Raw genomic sequence first — 16,113 nt, forward strand, 5'->3', positions numbered from 1 at the left:
GACAAAGTAGTGGACACCAAGGGTTAGTTGGCTGACCTCCTGTGTGGCTAAAGGGAGACAACAAGCTAACAGAGGATTTTTTTCTGGAAGTACCCAGCTAACCAGTGGCAAATGGACCTGATTTTGACCCTGCTGTTGGCCTCTGCCTGACACCCAAGGAGTCTCTAAGTGCCTTATCGGAGGTCCTGAGGGCTTTAGAAGTAAACTCCTGTGACGGAATGGGACTTAGCAGACTAAGTCAGAAGGTACAATCTTTGACCATGACAAGCATGGTTGGTGTATCTGACCTACGTTCCATCGCCATCAGCCTCAAATTGGCGCTAGGTCCTGGACTTCCGGCCTACTGTTATTGGTACTCTGTGCAGTTTGTAGCTATTTCTACTTTAAGCTTAAAAACATCATATCACTGGTTCCTCTTATTAACTTGTTGTTATGTTTGTGTCATTTGATGTATTAAATGTAACTTTATTTTTCTAACTTTGTTTGGAATTTTTATTGTTTTGCATTTTGATTTTCTACTGATTTGGCTCTGCAAGAATATTTTACACATTACCCTAAGTTAACTTTGTCTTTTCTCTGCTGTAGCTACCAGGATATTGAGCTCAGGTTAATTTAGTGATATTGAGGGTTCACCCTGAGAAGGGTTGTGAGTAGCCCTGGATGTACTTCGAAATCCACCAAAAAAATAAGCCAGTTTCTTATAATCAGAATATATACCACTATCCCTAGATTGCAGATTGTAATCACTTCAAAGAAAATGAACTGCAATGGAGCGTTTTAATCAGTGAAGCATTCTACACTTGTCCAGTCAAATGTTTGCCGAGATAGAAATCAACATATGAGCAGGACCAGAGAATCTCTCTCAGTATTGCTTCTTAAAGCTATTTTTCTGTTGATCATATGAATTCTGACAGACAGCTGCACTGTTGAGTCAGACATAAAGATACTTAGTAATCTTAATGGTGTCAGTGTGGTTAGACAAGGTTGTACAGAGTATGTGGTCATTGTACAATACACTACACACATTAAGGAAATTCATAGATTTACCCCTTCCACTTCAGTTCTCTACATCCAGAAAGGCGACCTGAACCTTTACTACAGGACAACTTAAGTGCAAAAGACCCTGACAAGACTCCCTCAAGCATAATTTCCCAAACTCACTTCCCACGTCTGCCTTCTCCTTCCACTGACCCACCTTCATTACAACCCTTTTAATTTTTAGGTCTCGCCTGAGCTAGCGCATACGCGGCTCTGGCGAGACATTTAGTAGCTGCTTCAAAAAGCGCTACCTTGCCGGCCACCAGCTTGCTAGGACGCACACAAGCAGGCGCGACGTGCACAGCATCTTTTTCCGTCGCACGTGTCCGCACAACTCACGTCATATTCTGTCAGAACATTCTGTCAGAGCAACAAACAGTGTTGTCAAACGAAGAAGAGCAGACACAGAGCTACGTTCCCCTTCACGCACCTCACCACAATGCACTGTCTTCCCCTTCAACTCCCTTTAAAACAATACACTTAAACAGGAAGTAAATTCTTCTCCCCATTCCCAACCCCTGTGCGAAGCTGCCTGCGTCAACCGACAGAAGCCATCAAGCGCCTGACAAAGCGCAGCGTCCTTAAATGATGTTGGGGTTTAATCTCGGAGTCTATCGGCACGTTCTCTCGTCCTATCAGAGACGTGCCTGGCAGCAGTGAAGATAAATTTAGATAGTCATCCGCCAATCGTTGATAACAAATCCCTCAAATGTCAGCCTGCACAAAGGGCAGCATTGATTGCTGGCTCAATTCTGTGTTTCTCTTTCTTCTGCTCTCCTTTTTTTGTTTTAATATAGCAAAGTCTCAGACTGGGATAATCTGCCTGTGGAAAGACCATTGTGCTACAGCGTGCAGCGCGAATTGTGTAATTATGCTAAATGGAATTTATCAACATCTCTCCAGGTCCAGCGCTCTGCCAGGCTGTCTGCAGCTCCTAGGCTTTTTCCTGACTGCCTGACAGAAACAACAAAATTATTTTTCTAAACCCAATAACAATAGAAAATTATTCTAAGAAACATATTTCAGCAAAAAAGAAACCATGATCTCTGATATTAATGAGAAAATAGTTTTTCACACTACACTATTTACAATTCACTTTCGAAAATTAATCAAGGGCAAGTCGACCTGTAGGGAGATCAAGGTTATATTGCAAATGTTTCTTGCAACTGCACACACACACCCACACGCGCACACACACAAATGAATGCACCTAAACAAATGCATGCACACACGCACACACCCACCCACCAACTATTATGACAATTATTAATATATCGAATTTACTAAAGCAAAGAAAAAATTATGTGAAGAACAGGCCCTCATCGTGAAGGGCGGTATTTACACGAAGTAAAACTTCTGAGAACTAATTGAAGCAAAATGTGTGGTAATGAGTTTTGTGCACACTTCAGGAGCGAGTCCTAGGTGATTAACTGCTCTCTGGCTCTAGATGCTGCCCTTTTGCACAGTAGATAGAATTGCCATAATTGACATAAATCTGTGGCTTTATTCAGGTGGTGTAGAAGAAGTGACTCGTTGTCCCTCTAGAAACTCAGGAACTCTGTTTCAAGTCTCAGGCAGTGTGGAAAGGATATCCAGAAGGATACGTTTGGGCATTTGCAGTTGGCCATCCGGATGTAGAGGACATAGAGGCAGACCATAGAAGATGGATTTGTTTTTTAACTGCTTGTGTGAAGGGGAAGCCTGGTAAACCACTGTAACCGTGGCAGACTGAGTACTAAGGAAAACAAGCATTGGCATAGCCAATAGGTCTCGCATTTGGGAACTTATAAGTGTTTAGCCATGCAACAGTTGGTGTTGTTGCACCAAGGATATTCTGCTGCATAACTAAATACTTATAAGGTCCCAAAAGCGAGACCTATTGGCTATGGCAATGCTTGTTGGTCTATTTTTACCTGAGCATTTATACTACAAATTTTGTGAAGATTTAAGAAGGGATGGAGCTTAGAAATGTTGGAATTCTGACTGATGGAACACAAGAATTATGTTTCCTTATGGTAGCCTTTTTTGCAGGAGGGACTGCTTACTTCCTGAACACAGCCACACACATTCAACGTATCAGTGCTTGGCATAAACAACAGGTTAGAGCAATGGTCTTGAAGCTATTTAATGCCACACCCACGCTCATAAAAAAGCTAAAAACATCTGGCACCTCGAAACAATACACATTTTCTCATAATTATTCTATTAAATTTGCAGCAACTAATCAATTAAACCTAGAACTTGTCTGTACCAGTTCCTGAACAAATAGAAGGGTTAACCTGAGGGCACAGGATAAATTAATGCTGGAGTTCTAGATTTAAATGGATCCTTTTTCCTGACCCTACACAAAGATTAAAGGCAGTTCTCCCTCCTCTACGTCCTGGATTCATGCAACTCAGGAGGGTTTAGTGAGAAATATTTTGTATAGTCTATACACATATATGCAAAACATAGGAGTGTGCGTGTGTGTGCATGCACACGCACTCACACACACACACACACAAACAAACACACTAGAAAATCCACCCCAGTGCCTTTGTAAGTGCTCGAGCAGGCACGGAAAACAAGCATTGGCAAAGTTAATCAGTTGAGCTTGCATTTTGATGCCTGACTAAAATATTATTCAAAAGTCTGAAGCAGTGTTAACAAAAAAGATTGCATTCTGTATACAATACATCTATTCAATTTAATATATGAGAGTTCAGTGTGCTTTTCAGATGGAAAATAGTCCCCATTTGTTCTGAAATGTGAGCACTTCAGACTAGGCGTACCGATACACCAAACTGCCAATACCTTAAAGTGAGAGTGTAATAATTCTGTGGGGACGGAGCCAAGGCCTACTTTATGTATATGGTAATGAATTGGTAACAATAGATCTTCTAGACAGCTCCACTGCCAAGCCAGACCTAAAACTCAGTCAATGCGTGTAGAGTGTTTGTGTGCTACATCTTTTTTTCTGTAATCCTCTACAAATCACTGTAGCACATATATGATGTTTCACTTTTTTCAGCAAATATAGAGCATCATTTTTAAAAATGTTGCAACTTCAGACAAACCTTTTTTCAGCCAGCATACAAGTACTATGCTCCAACTGTACATCACTGCACGTGCATACAACCACAGACCGACTTAGCAATGAACAGCCAATATGCAGCATCAGCTGCGTTCTAGTCGGAGAAAGTCTCTGTTCAAGCGGAAACCACTGTCTATTTCTGGGGTCCGAATGTGCCCTGTCACCAGAAGCAATGGCCCAAGTCATGCAGTTGGAATCTGTTAGGAAAACAGCCAAAGAGTTCCCCAAAACAGCTTTACTCAGTTCAGAGGATGTTTAGCGCCTTCACTGGGCCTTTTGGGGCAGATGTATCAGTCCTTTCGCGACTCCCAAAGGCTGAAATTCGCAGAATTTCGGCCTTTGCGAAGCGCAAACGGCCTTTTTGCATGTTTTGGAATGTATTAAAATATCGCAATTTAAGGAATCGGCAAAAATTGTGATTCCTTATTTTGCCATAGCATTTAAGGAATCGCAATTTTTGCGATTCCTTAAATGCTATGTATGTAGCGATTTCAATTTGGGAATTTTGGTTAAGAAATCGCAAATTACCACCAACTTGTTGTTGATGGTAATTTGCGAATTCAATTAAAAAAGCACAAATTGGGGGCGTGGCCAAGATGGCGTCGGAGTAGGACGCTTTCTCGAGCCTCTCCGACGCCGTTCCTGCACAGCGGCTGATTGCGGGGTCCCGCGGCATCCTGCCTGCGCTGTTTGATCGGCGGGAGCTGCCGATAGCTGGTGGTGTGTGCCGGTGCCCTCCGGTCGTCGGAGGGAGCCCGGTGAGAGGCGAGAGCTGGGTACGGTGCGGCGGCCTGCACGGCGGCGGCCTCGCGTGATTTGGTGCCCGGAGGAGGCGGAGCAGTCCCGGACCTTGCCGCGCCACCAACGCGGGGTCCGTTGAGCGGAGCGGAGGCAGCGAGGGTCCGAGCCCGCCGGCAGAAGGAACGTCCTCTGCAGGACACTGGTAGGAGTGCTCGAAGACCCGGGCTCGGGCCGGAGCTAGGCGGCGCCTGAGACCAGCGGAGGGCCGAAGGGCGCCCCCCGGAACCTCGGAGCCGGCCCGCACACTACATCGCCGGCCCAGCGGAGGTGGAGCAGGGGGATTCCTCGACCCAGGGAGCAGCAGTCAGGCGAGCCTGCCGGCGGAAGGAGGCTGGCGGGGTGACGACGTGGCGAAGCCCCGTCTCGGCGCATGCACTGGAGATTGCCTGTTTGGTGCAGAAGGCCGGAGGGCCGGCGCGTGGTCCTGCATACCCAGCACACAACGAGGTGAGCCGCGTGGTACCGGCGGCCGTTCCGAGGCAGCGGCTGAGCCTGGGATGCCATCGGGGGCCCTGAACTCTGGTGTGAAGTCTGTGGAGTGGCTTGCCGATACCCTAGAGGTGGGCCTCTACGGCGGCGCCTAGAGAGAACGGGCCACCCGTGCCTAGCTGGTACAGATTTGGTGGGTGGCGCGCTGTGCTTGCCGCCATTTGCATGCTGGGCCCTTGTGGCGGCCGAGTGCCTGGAGCCACTTTGGAGGCACCCTAACGCTGGCTTCCCGACCTGGAGGATCCCTGCTTGGCTGTTGGAGGGGGCACGTGCCATATTGAGGTTCCGTAAGCCCTAGCCTAGTAGTCTGCCTGGAGGGGCAAACCTCTCCGGCTGCCTTCTGCCCCTGGGTTGACTCTGGGGCACTGGAGCCCCGGCGCTTCGTAGAGGCCTGGAGGGAGCGAGGCCGCACTGCCGTAGGAGGGTACCCCTCTACTCACTGGAGTGGCCGAACAGCGCCTTTGGGGTCGCCTTGACGCGGTGAGTCGCCGTCCAGATTCTCGGCCTCCGAGTGCGGTGATCTGGAGCCTGAGTGCAGGAGTGGAGCAGAGACTGACCACCATGTCCAACTCGCAGCGCAGAGGAGGCAAGCCGGGGAAAGAAGTAGTCCCCAAACCGTCACAGCAACCGGCTTCGCCTGGAGCCAGCGGCTCCTCCAGGCAGTCAGATGATGAGGCACCGGCAACCAAAGCCTTCATGAAAGAACTCTTCGCCACTATCAAGGACGATATCTCCGAACTTCGTACGCAGTTAGCCTCGGACCTCAGAGAAGTGAGGAGAGACGTGGATGGGATCGGCGAAAGGGTGGCGATACTGGAGGACCATGATCTTAGCATGGCGAATGATGTCCATCAACTCCAACAGGACATCATACGCCTTACGGAGCAAAATCTGAATTTACAAACTCACGCGGAAGACTTGGAGAACCGCTCCAGGAGAAATAACATTCGTATTAAGGCGGTGCCGTGGGACGGCGAGGCAGGGGACCTGCGTGGGTACGTCCTGGCCCTGTTTCTCCAGATCTTGGAAGATGAGGAGGTGCGTGACATCCAGATGGACAGAGTGCACAGGGTTGGCCTACCCAGGAGGGGCGGTGGGCCACCCCCTGACATCCTCGTTTGTGTCCACGACTTCCAGTTGAAGGAGAAGATATTACGGAAAGCGAGAACCACGACCTCTTTGCAATTTAGGGGCCACCGCCCCCAGCTTTTCCAGGACCTGGCTGCGACGACCTTGCAGAAGCGGAGGGACTTCCGCCCTGTGACCGCCTTCCTCAGGGGACGCGGAATATCCTACTCCTGGGGCCATCCCTTCCGGATCATCTTCCGTTGGGACAATCGATTGCGACAGATCACCTCCCTGCGGGAGGCGAGGGATCTCCTAGGTATCGAAGAGGCAGACCCGACGCAGGAGGCGCGTGGCTCCCCATTTCGGAGGCGGCGGCGCTCTTCATCTTGGCACGATGTGGGCCCAACCACGGAACGACGACGGCCGGATTCAGCGACTAGCGAGCAGGAACGAGGGGCTGCGGTGGCCTCGGTAGCTTCCGCCACCATGACGGATTCCCAGATGAGCTCTGGTGCAGCGTGACCCCGATCTTGAGGATTGGCGTCGGAGGGGCTCTTGGCTTGAGGTCCCCGGGGTACAATGGTGCTTTTGGAGAAGACACCCCGAACTATGGACCTGGGGGTCCCCAGGTGGACCCCCCGCCCCAACCCCAGTCCAGTAGGGGACTTCTGAACCACGACCTGCTGGAACTGAAGACTGCGAGGTTCAGGTTCAGTGCCTTGTGTTGTCTTTTGTTGTTTCTTGTTCTTGTTCTTGAGGGGGGGGGGGGTGGGACTCTTGGAAGTCTACGTATGGGTTTCATTGCGGGGTGGTTTGGGTTGGGGCTGGGGGTATGGGTGGTGGCGGCGGCGAGGTGTGTTGTGGGTGTGCTGAAGATATTTTTGATGACATTCTCCTCCATGTGTGTAAGGTGCTTCGAGATCTGCCCTTTCTTGACATTTGTGTGCCTTCGGCACGTGACTGCCTGGCGCGGCCTGCGGTATATCCATGTGGGCCTCTCAGAGTGGTTGTGGTCTGGCTGCTTCCCTCGACTCTTTCCGTGGGCTTGGGTCCTACTGCATGTATGGGGGCGGTGCGGGCACCGTGGCTGTCTGGCTGTGAGCATGGCGTGGACTCTGTACTGCCTCTTATGCCTGTCTGCGTAGGAACCTGGAATGTAAAGGGCCTTAACTCTCCGCAGAAACGGCAGAAGCTCTGGAAGTACATCATAGACCATCATTTAGATGTGGTGGCCCTCCAGGAAACACATCTGGCTAGGAGGGATGAGTTGAGGCTTCGTCATAGGCAGTTCCCCCTTATTTACAGGGCGTCTGCGGCCACGAAGCATAGAGGGGTGGCCCTGCTATTCCGAGCCTCCCTGCATTTTCAGCCCATGGGCGTCAGTGTGGATAGGGATGGTCGCTGGCTGCTGGTGAAGGGCTTGTTGCGTGGCCGCCTGTGTACTTTTGCGGTGCTGTATGCTCCTAATGCGGGACAGAATGGGTTTCTGCAGGATTTGCTGGACAGGATGGGGGACTTTGTGGAGGGCCACTTACTCTTATTGGGGGATTTCAATATGGTCTGGGACAGGGGTTTGGATAGTTCTGGGGGCCGCGGAGCAGACACTGGAGTTTTTTCGGATGACACTAAACGTCAGATAGGGGACATGGGACTGATTGATAGTTGGCGCTCTCTCCACTCTCAGACCAGGGACTACACCTTCTTCTCCAACGTACATCACTCGTATTCCCGCATTGACTATGTTTTGGTTAGTCAGGCCCTCCGGGGGGATATACAGTTAGCTGACATTCTTCCGCTCTCACTCTCAGACCATAGCCTCGTGGTTCTGGGACTGCATTGGGCCACCGGGGGGATGGTTGGCGCAAGTGGTATTTCCCAGCAGCTCTAGTGCGCGACGAGGAGTCGTGTAAAGCTCTGCGCAAGGCGATTGGTGACTTCTTCCTACTCAACCCACCTGCAGACACGTCGGTGTATACCACATGGGACGCATGTAAGGCCTCTATACGGGGCACGTGCATCGCCCTCAATGCTAGTTTGAATAAGCTGAGGCGCAGGGAACGAGAGGCTCTGGAATTGGAACTAGCCTCCTTAGAGCAGGCTCACAAGGCAAACCCTTCCAGAGTGACTCTGCGCCCCCTGACGGCGGTGCGAGGGAAACTGAGGGCCCACTACAATAACAGGGCGGAGTTTACTCTTCTGCGTCTTAGGCGCACCTCCTATTCCCAGGGCAACAAGATCGGGCGCCATCTTGCCCGACAACTCAGGGATAAGCGTGAGAAAGAGTATATAGGGGGCATTCGCGACCACATGGGCTCTGTTCAGCACAGAGATGCGGACAAAGCGGCCATATTCGGGCGCTTTTATACGGCACTCTACTCGAGGGACGCCCTTGACTCGGACGCACAGTCCAAATTCCTGGAGGGTCTGTCTCTCCCGAAAGTCTCTGCGGACTGGAATGATTCACTGTCCTCCCCCATCACCCGGGAAGAGGTCTTAGCCGCCATTGCAGGCCTGAAGCTGCACAAGGCCCCAGGGCCAGACGGCTACACGGCCCTCTTCTATAAAACGTTCGCCTCTGAGGTGTGTGACTACCTAGTCTCCCTTTTCAACGCGATGGCGTATGATGGCAGAACCACGGATTCTATGGCGGAAGCGCTAATCACTGTTATTCCCAAGCCGGGGAAGGATCCTACTCTTTGTACATCCTACCGGCCGATCGCGCTTCTCAACTTGGACGCCAAGCTATATTCCTCTATCCTGGCGAGTAGACTGCAAGATTTGATGCCTACTCTGATCCATCCCGATCAATCGGGGTTTATTAAGGGCAGGCAGACCCATGATAACCTGCGTCGCGTCATACACCTCATCGAAAAGGCGGAACGTTTTCGCATACCTGCGGTACTAGTGGGGCTTGATGCAGAGAAGGCCTTCGACCGCGTCGACTGGGGGTTTTTGCACAAGACACTGCTAGCCTTCGGTTTCTCGCCCTCTTTCGTGAGGATGATTGAGGCCAACTACAGCGGCCCTTCATCTCGAGTGTTGATCAACGGCCATAGATCCTTGAATTTCCGTCACTCCCGAGGGACGCGTCAGGGATGTCCCCTCTCGCCCCTACTATTTGCTCTTAGTATTGAGCCGTTGGCTGTGGCGGTGCGGGACAATGAGAGGATTTTGGGTCTTCCCTTTACGGGCGAACAGCACAAGATCTCGCTCTTTGCGGACGACGTCCTGTTATCTCTCGGGGAGCCGGCGCTATCGCTCCCACATGTCCACTCGGTGCTCACCGCCTACGAAGAGGTGGCGGGCTTCAAGGTCAACTTCGACAAATCCTACATCCTGAATCTGACCCTATCGGCAGGAGAGGTTCAGCTGACCCGGTCGCTCACCCAGCTCACCTGGGCGTCGGAGTCCTTGCTTTACCTGGGCGTGCGGTTGACCCCCTCTGTGAATGCCCTGTTCCAGGCTAACTTCCCTTCGATGTTCTCCTCTATTAGGGCGGAGCTGGAACGATGGAAGCCTAAATTCATCTCGTGGCTAGGCAGGATACACGCTCTTAAAATGGTGCTCCTACCCAAACTGTTATACCTCTTTCAGGCGCTGCCTATTCCGATAGGACTAGATTACTTCCGCAAACTGAAGACTATAATGCTGAAATTCGTTTGGCAGGGCGGCCGTGCCAGGCTTCCGTTCTCGGTCCTACGGCGCCCACGCTTGGAGGGAGGGGTTGGCTTTCCGGACATGCATTTGTACTACAAAGCCGCCCAACTGAGGGTCATCGTGGAGTGGTCACAACAACTGTCGGAAAAGCACTGGCTCCACATGGATCGGAGCGTTGCGGGTCGATCCATCTGGGATTTAGCCTGGAAGCCTAAAGCAGACCGGCCCAAAAATGCCTACATTAGCACCCCCACGAGTACGGTATTGAAGGTCTGGGACACGGTGAGCGGTGACGACCGCTGGACCACATTCCCGTCCCCGTTCACCCCGATCCACTTCAATCCGGCTTTTGCCCCGGCCCTGGAGGAAGGTCCCTTTGACGCTTGGAGGGAGGGTGGATGTAGATCCCTCACCCATTTATTCCACGGCGCCGAACCCCTCACTTTCCACAACTGCATGAGGGACTATGGCGTCCTTCCGACAGAACACTACAGACATCTCCAACTCCTACATTGGGCAACATCGCCCGCAGTAGTAGACGCGGCTACTAGACCCTTGTCGAAATTCGAGTCCTTCATTCTTCACACCTCCACCATGAAGGGAACGATCTCCTTCCTGTACAAACTGTTGTTAGACTCTACCGTGGCACCACGACCGCGCTATCAGGACCATTGGGAATCCACACTGGGGAGGGACATATCTATGACTGAATGGCAGGCCCTATGGAGAGATGTGACGACGCATAATCACTCTACTGACCTTAGAGAAGCGCACATGAAACTTGTTTTTGACTGGTATCTGTATCCCTCTAAATTGCACCACATATTTCCTACTGCTTCGGATAGGTGTTGGCGGGGCTGTGGGATGCTTGGAGACTTTAGCCATATATGGTGGGATTGTCCCGCCATCAGACCATTCTGGGCTGAAATTCTCTCCCACGTGAAAGATATCCTGGGCTACCCGATCCCTGACACCATGGCCTTTGTTCTCTTAGGGCTTAGGGACCCACTGCTTGAACATCAGACTAGAGCGGACAAACGTGTTCTGTGGTTATGTTTGGGTGCGGCCAAGATGACTCTGGCGGCTGCGTGGAAGTCCCCAACCGCCCCAGCTCTTTCCTTGTGGCATGCCCGATTGTGGCGTCTGTTGAGCATGGAACGCCTTTCCGACATCTTCTTGGGGCAATTTAAAAATTTTATGTACAACTGGGGCTCACTTGTGAGATTTCTGTCCCGAGGCTTGCCTTCGGCTGTCTGCCCGCCAACGCTGCGGTCTCTTCATCTTTTCCAAATTTGATTACGAGAATACCTACATTGTATTGTATGCCTGTTGGTTGCCGCCACCTGGGGGAGGGTGAATGTTGGGGAGGGCTGTGGGTGGAGGGATAGTTGGGGTACTTATCTAGTGTTCTTCCTTTCCTTCTTCTCTCTCTTGCTGCGACTGGCTATAACTAGGGAGGGTTGCTGGACTATGGGCGGAGCTTGGGTTCTGCGGACACCTGTTCTGGACTGGAAGCCGCACTGGGTGGGGTCTCCCCCATTGTTGTGCCTATGAACTGTGGAGCTCTCTCGCCCTTCCTTATTTGAATGCGCCCTCCCTCCCCTTTTTGCACCCCCTGTGTGGGGCTGAGTGGCGGTATGTCGCCTGTCTTTCCCCCCCTTTCTGGTTCCCTTCTTCCTGTTCCCCCCCCCCTTTCCGTTTCAACTGATATACTGCAAAATAAAACTTTTACAAAAAAAAAAAAGCACAAATTGACATTTTTTAAGGTGGCATGTGATGCACACACATGCCCATAGGGCATGTATGTGCGCCATATGCACACGCACATGTACATTTCAGGGGTGCAGCAGGGTGCCTTTGAGACACCCCTGCACCCTTGAAATAATTCTCAAATTGCGATTAGCAAATTGCGAATTCGCAATTTGAGAATAACTTCACAATCATACCTATGGGTCTCCTGGCTTATAGGAATGCATGGGAAATTATTCCTTATTTGCGAATTCGCAAAATGCGAATTCGCAAATAAAGAATATTAAGGAATCGCTAAAAAAAAGCGAATTTTTACATACATTCCATTTTGCGAATTCTAAATAGCGATTCGCAAAAAAACGCTATTTAGGATTCGCAAAATGAAATCTTGATACATCTGCCCAAATGTCTGGCCGCGCAAAAAATCGCTATTTAGGATTCGCAAAATGAAATCTTGATACATCTGCCCAAATGTCTGGCCGGCATTAATTTACTAAAGAGTGGAGTAAGAACAGAAAAGATCAAGCAGAGAGAAATACATATGCTTGTTGATGGCATTTAGAGACATACAGTACTAAAATGAACTACATCTGCAGCTATGTGATGGTTTAAGATTAGGAACTTTGATTTTCAATCAATCAATCAATCAATGCATTTATATAGCGCGCTACTCACCCGAAGGGTCTCAAGGCGCTTGAGAAAGGGGGGTCCGCTGCTGCTCGAACAGTCAGGTCTTGAGCTGCTTCCTGAAGGCGAGATGGTCTTGGGTCAGGCGGAGGTGGGTGGGGAGGGAGTTCCATGTCTTGGCGGCCAGGTAGGAGAAGGATCTTCCTCCTGCGGTGGCTCTGCGGATGCGGGGGACGGCGGCGAGGGCGTGGTTGGTCAATCGAAGCTGGCGTGTGGGAGTGTAGAAGTTGAGGCGGTCGTTGAGGTATCTTGGGCCTTGGTTGTGTAGGGCTTTGTGTGCGTGGGTGAGGAGTCGGAACGTGATTCTCTTGTTGACCGGCAGCCAGTGCAGGTCTCTCAGGTGTCCGGAGATGTGGCTGTGTCGAGGGATGTCCAGGATGAGTCTTGCTGAGGCGTTCTGGATCCGCTGGAGTCTCTTCTGGAGTTTAGCAGTGGTTCCGGCGTAGAGGGAGTTGCCGTAGTCCAGTCGGCTGGTGACCAGGGCCTGGGTGACAGTCTTCCTGGTCTCGGTGGGGATCCACCGGAAGATCTTCCTTAGCATGCGCAGGATGTTGAAGCATGACGAGGAGACGGCGTTGACTTGTCTGGTCATGGAGAGGGAGGAGTCCAGGATGAAGCCCAGGTTGCGTGCGTGGTCTGTTGGTTTGGGTGCGCTGCCCAGGGTGGGGGGCCACCAGGAGTCGTCCCAGGCGGCGGGCGACGATCCCAGGATGAGGACTTCCATCTTGTCTGAGTTCAGTTTCAGGCGGCTGTTCCTCATCCACTCAGCTACGTCTTTCATCCCTTCGTAAACATTCCAAGCGCAGAATCCAGCGCGTGGACACAGAGATACGCCAAAGCCAGTCTTTAGATATTTGCTGCTTTTATTAAATCATAAGGTGCAGGGTGAAAAATGCCGAACAGACGCGTTTCGGACAAAGCGTCCTTGCTCACTGTTCAGATTTTGAAAGAATGAACAGTTACATTTTTAATTATATAGAAGATATATATTTATGTCATGTGATCAAGATCCAGGTCGGACCGAAACGCGTCATGGCGGCATAAGATGCAGGGTGGAAAACTTTAAATAAATGAAAAACGCACAAAGAAATCGGGTCCGTTTTGTCTATCTGAGTCCGTGTTTTCTACTGGATTCCTGAAGGATAGAGTACTGCAATATATATAGATATATATATATATATATATATATAAATATATATATATATATATATATATCAGTCTGCTCCGAAAGAAGGGTTCTTCCGGGATCCTGCTCCCATCGTCAGGTGGCGCGTTGGTCGGCGAACCCAAAATGCCGAACCAGTAATTTTAAATCCACATGTTGCTCATAAGCATAACGCGCACTCGGTAGTTTGTATGCTCAGATCGTTTTATTCCTCAGAAAAACGAGGAATAAAACGATCTGAGCATACAAACTACCGAGTGCGCGTTATGCTTATGAGCAACATGTGGATTTAAAATATATATATATATATACTAACCTGCAATTGCTTATATTTTCGTGGTAAAGGCATACTTGTTGTAAAAAAAGGTTGTTGCAAGGACTTTTGTTGTAAAAACGCTGTCATTGTTCCAGCGTAATTGTAAAGGCATTTGTGATAAATGCCCTTGTTGTTCTGTCATACATCCAACTTGGATCAGTAACTAAAAAAGACATTTAAAAAATCTATGTCATACTGTTGGCGCACGCATGCATGGTGCGCTTGCCTATAAAATGATGCAGGCAGCCCCATTAAAATCTTTTTTTTTGTTTTTACTTTAGCCATGCTGTACAGCACTATGGATGCTATGCATTAACAAGTAGGTCACAAAGGAGAGACCTTTTGCCTTTGGCAATGCTTGTTTCAGTATGGTGTAACGAAGTGCGAGTACATTTCTGTACAAAACAAGCTTTTGTCATTCCAGTGTGGAAAAAATGCAAAAGGTTTAGAACACCCACAAACACAAACGTTTGTTGGTATTCACAAAACGTTTGAATATCGTTTCCTGCTCTGATATGAATAGATAGAACCTTGGTTGTTAATAGGGTTTTTTTTGTTGGAGTCCACAGCAGTTCGTTCAGCCTTGTATGCCGAACCACAACACGATAGTAACTCCGGGCCGTTTATACTGTGGTACGGTGGCTAATGCTTCGCTTGTGAAACCACAAACCAGCAGCGAGAGGCGAAAGGCGAGCACAGGCTCCACATATAATTACTGAGCCAAGAGGCCATGGGCGGATGATAAAACGCCACAATTTGTGGTGACGGCGGGTAGCCGCACTGTGGAAGAAGGGCTTGCTCTTTGTAGCTGCGGCACAAGACGTCTCTACAACTGCATACAGCAGTGTGGTTGCAAGTGCAACAGAACAAATACATGTGTCTGAGTACGAGTGGCGATACTGTTCAAGGACCCGTTTTCACCTTATATGTGGTTCATTATCAATAATGTATGTAAAATATAACATATTTAGCCTCTGTAGAGGGGCCAGTCAGCGCACCATGCATCAAGAGAAAGGAAACTGTCAGGAAAAGAAAATTATACATAATTTCCTATATTTTTTTCATTTTATCAAGTAAAACAGAATATTGTTACAGTTACCACATAGTCTGTAGTTTCAGCAAAACATTTCGCCTGTGAACATCGTATGCAACCAGCTCTGTTCTACTGTACTGTATTTTTTTTTTGTACTGGTATTTATTTTTACAGCTCTTTTCTAACCCTTGCGAGGCACGAAGCGCTGGCAGGTGATGGAGTTAGAGTTTAGTCTGTTTGTTGTGCATGCGTAGTATTATATCTGCTTTTAGCGAGTTTTATATGGGGGACATATTGGTGGTGTTAGTGAGGTTTAAAGTATGCTCCAGTCATGTTGCATCGAACTGTAGCTGTGTTGGAGCATCTGGCAGTGCTGTTTAAGAGGGATGGAAACCCTATTGTGTCTACTCACCATGATTACCTTGCCAAGCCTGTCCTTCGATGGCCTCCGTCATCTAACAGGAGAGCAGGGCTATGGTCCCACAAGAGCTGGCAGGGTTGAGGGCCACAACATCAAGTCACCTTATGTGGCTGGGACTATGGAAAATGCAAAGGAGGAAGAACCAAAGAAAAACCACAGGCAGCAGAAGTATCATCATTACAGAATAATGGGCCCAGAACCATCACAAGGGGTGGGTGGGGGGCAGCTCAGGTCATTGCCTCCAGGCCCCATTCTTTTCAGTGCCCCGCGCATCCACTGCTCAATCTATTTACATATGACAAAATGAGGCTTTTGTGATATATTCTCCATAAGGTAGGTATCCTTAACTTCCACTAGGTGTTGCCATAAAAACAGATAAGGTCCCACATCTTGTGGGGGATCTGAGCCCCACAAAAGTTTCTGACAAGCCAGAATGGGTGTATGGGATCCACCCACCTAGATAAAGTCATGTAAGATACCATGGTTGGTGAAATTCAATTGACTGGAAGAGGATTACTGCTGTGAGAGTTGCACATCACCATAGAGGGCAGGAATGCTGTGATGGTGTCCGAAGCTGACCAGCACCCATGTACGCTTTATTACAAAAGGGGCGCGA

The sequence above is a fragment of the Lissotriton vulgaris genome, chromosome 8 (genome assembly GCF_964263255.1).
Source record: "Lissotriton vulgaris chromosome 8, aLisVul1.2, whole genome shotgun sequence".
NCBI lineage: Eukaryota > Metazoa > Chordata > Amphibia > Caudata > Salamandridae > Lissotriton > Lissotriton vulgaris.